The sequence below is a fragment of the Marmota marmota genome, unplaced genomic scaffold (assembly GCF_001458135.2).
Source record: "Marmota marmota marmota unplaced genomic scaffold, marMar, whole genome shotgun sequence".
NCBI lineage: Eukaryota > Metazoa > Chordata > Mammalia > Rodentia > Sciuridae > Marmota > Marmota marmota.
The window spans coordinates 725,697-728,494 of record NW_026000110.1 but is presented as its reverse complement, the minus strand read 5'-3'; the positions used below and the strand labels follow the sequence as shown (position 1 = coordinate 728,494).

General features: G+C 44.9%; 1 protein-coding gene across 2 annotated transcripts in view; it reads right to left on the bottom strand.

The window, feature by feature from the left end:
• Nucleotides 1–55, bottom strand: part of Cd99 (CD99 molecule (Xg blood group)) — an 18,719-nt gene extending 18,664 nt beyond the window's left edge. Inside the window, exon 1 of one of the 2 annotated variants that reach the window (XR_007341142.1) lies at nt 37–55. The gene's annotated coding sequence lies outside the window, so the exon portion shown is untranslated. Of the gene's footprint in view, nt 1–17 lie in introns of both variants that reach the window. The other variant, XR_007341141.1, reaches the window with a different exon arrangement.
• Nucleotides 56–2,798: the final 2,743 nt, after the last annotated feature.

The following is a 2,798-nucleotide window of genomic DNA, read 5'->3' as shown; positions in this document are numbered from 1 at the left end:
GGCGGGACCCGGCGTACGGTTGCTCCAGCTGCGCACCGGCAAGGATTTCCCTGAAAGAGGCCTCAGCTCTGGCAGCTTCCGGGAGCCGGCGCCGAAGGGCGAGGAGAGCTGGGGGTGGGGACTGTCAATCACTGGGGGGGGGGGATGGGCAGGAAATGCCACCCCCACCCTGTTTCCCGGTCCCTGGTCTAAAGGCCCTGATCCCAGGCCAGAGGTGTCCCCTGTCCCCACTAAGACCATGTTGTGTTCTACGTGAGCTTAATGTTCCTCGCCTTTGCCTCCGCGGTGTGACATTCCACTACCCTGCGTGACAGACCCCTGAGTCACCGGCTGTCCACCCTGAGTCACTACCTCCCCTCTGGCCAGTCCAGGCCCCTGTCATGGTCTAGCCGCAGGCTGTGTCTGGGCCCCCTCCTGCCTGTGTGGGAACACCTGTCATCTGCGGCCTGCCGCACCGTGGCCAGCTGGGTGACACTCTCACAGGGCCACAGGGCCACAGGGCCTCCGCATGCTGAGTATCTCAGGAGGTTACACATCTGTTTACAAATCTGGCCCTGCACACCTGCACCAGAGGAGAGAGGGTTTATCTTTTTATTGTCCCCTAATTGCCCTGCCACCTGACCCTGGTTCGGAGTCACAAGAAGAAAGCCGACATTTGTCAGTTGAAACAGGAAGTCTTACAGCTCACCTGAGTTGATTGCGCAGCCACAGCCCCTTCTCCCAGGTTTTTCTTCTGCCCCTTCCCCTCCTGCAGAGCCCTCACCCTCTGCCCAGTGATATTTTTTTTCCAGGTTGGTTGCACACTTGGGGACAATGGAGGGGTACGGTCTTTGGAAGATCTCACGATTTTTCCTTATGAGGCCAGGGAATGTTGGAGCTGTTGCAGCCATTTTGGAGCCATGAGGCAAATCAGCCTGAGATGGAAACAGAAATGAAAGAAACCAAGGGGACTTCAGGCTGGTGGCCAATTCAAAAGACTCATCCGTGTCCCCTTTATCACAATGAGATGTTTTGTTTTTCCTCAGCGTTGGCTCAAAAATTACAATTTCCATTAGATGTTGTGGGCATTTTGAAATGCGTGTCTAAAGTTCTCATCTCCAGAATGAAAATTAAATTAACCGGGGGAGGGATCCTTTGAATTGGATTCCACTACCAAGGACCCCAATGTGTCAATCATCAGGTACAAGTCTTCAGGGACCCCGCAGTGTGGGTACAGTGGGAAATCAGAGGCCCTGCGCCTGCCTCTGGGCGCGGTGTTTACTTTAAAAGCCTCCACCGAGGTCTATTTATTTGTGTTTATTGGCGTTCGGCCGAGCTGTGACAGGCTGCACTTTCAGGCCACTGTGGCCCAGGCTGGGAGCCCAACCCCGAGACAGACACAGGCTTTTTAGGAGATTAAATTCTCTCGGTGGAGTGCAAGCAAAGCACAATTAGCTCATGTTAAAGACTCAGCATTTCCATAATGAAACATTTTGTTTTTGCAGACGGAGCCCCAGCGATGGAGCCCAGGGGTGCTTAACCACTGAGCCTCGGCCCCAGCCCCCTTTTTTTTTTATATTTTATTTAGAGACACGAGCTCACTCAGTTGCTCAGGGCCTCTCTAAGTTGCTGAGGCTGGCCTCCAACTTGCAATCCTCCTGCCTCAGCCTCCAGAGCCCCTGGGACGACAGACATGGGCCACTGCACCTTGCAAGTCATGCAATTTCTGAAGCCCTCAAGGAGCTGGAAGAAACTCGACAGCGAGGATTACTGAGGACACACACATATGTCATGGCATACGTAGAGAACCGCATGTCTGCCTAGTGTGTGTGAATACATAAAATCAAATATAAATAGTGCATATGTGATGTATAGAGGGTGCTTGTGTGGTGTTAATAGAAGATATATATATATATATATATAAAATAAAATAAAATATATCCAAGTCTCTATACACAGAGTGCAGTATGTATTAATATACAGGACTGCATGTGCATAGTCGGATTGATACTATGTAGAATTACACAGATATTATATGTATTAACATAAAGTTGCATAATGTTAACACATGTACTGTTTATATATAAAATGATATATAATAAAAATAATAAATATATTTATTATATATTATATGTATTATATATTATATATTATATTTTATATAATATATTATAATATATTATATTATATATTATAATACATGTATTAACATTAATATATTATAATATATCATATATAATTTTATATGATATATTATAATATATTAATGATATAAAATAATATAATATGTCATATTATTATGTAATTAATATGTTATAATTTATCTATAATATCATATGAATATATAATAGTAGGGATACATGTGCTATTTATATTATATATAATAAAGGATATTTATACCTGTGTACCCAGAATACGCTATATATTTATAGAGAGCATGGCATATCTAGGATGCATAATAGTCGATATAATTGCAAATATAATGTCAATAAAAGACATGAATATGGTACATATAATAAAAAATCTCTATTTGCAGGGTGAGATATATATTAATGTGTAGTACCAAGGGTGCATGCTAAATATTTGATGGACTGATGGACAGATGGATGGATGTCTGGATATCAAAATGGATGGGATGGATGGATGGATGCACAGATGGATGGATGGGTGGACAGATGGACAGACGGATAGGTGGGTGGATGGATGAGTTGGTGACTGAAGAGATGAGTGGTCCAGGGAGTGGAAGGACAGACAGACCACCGGGGGGCCCTTTCCGGACACGCTTGCCGGGCTTCCTGTAGCTGACCCAGCCCTCGCAC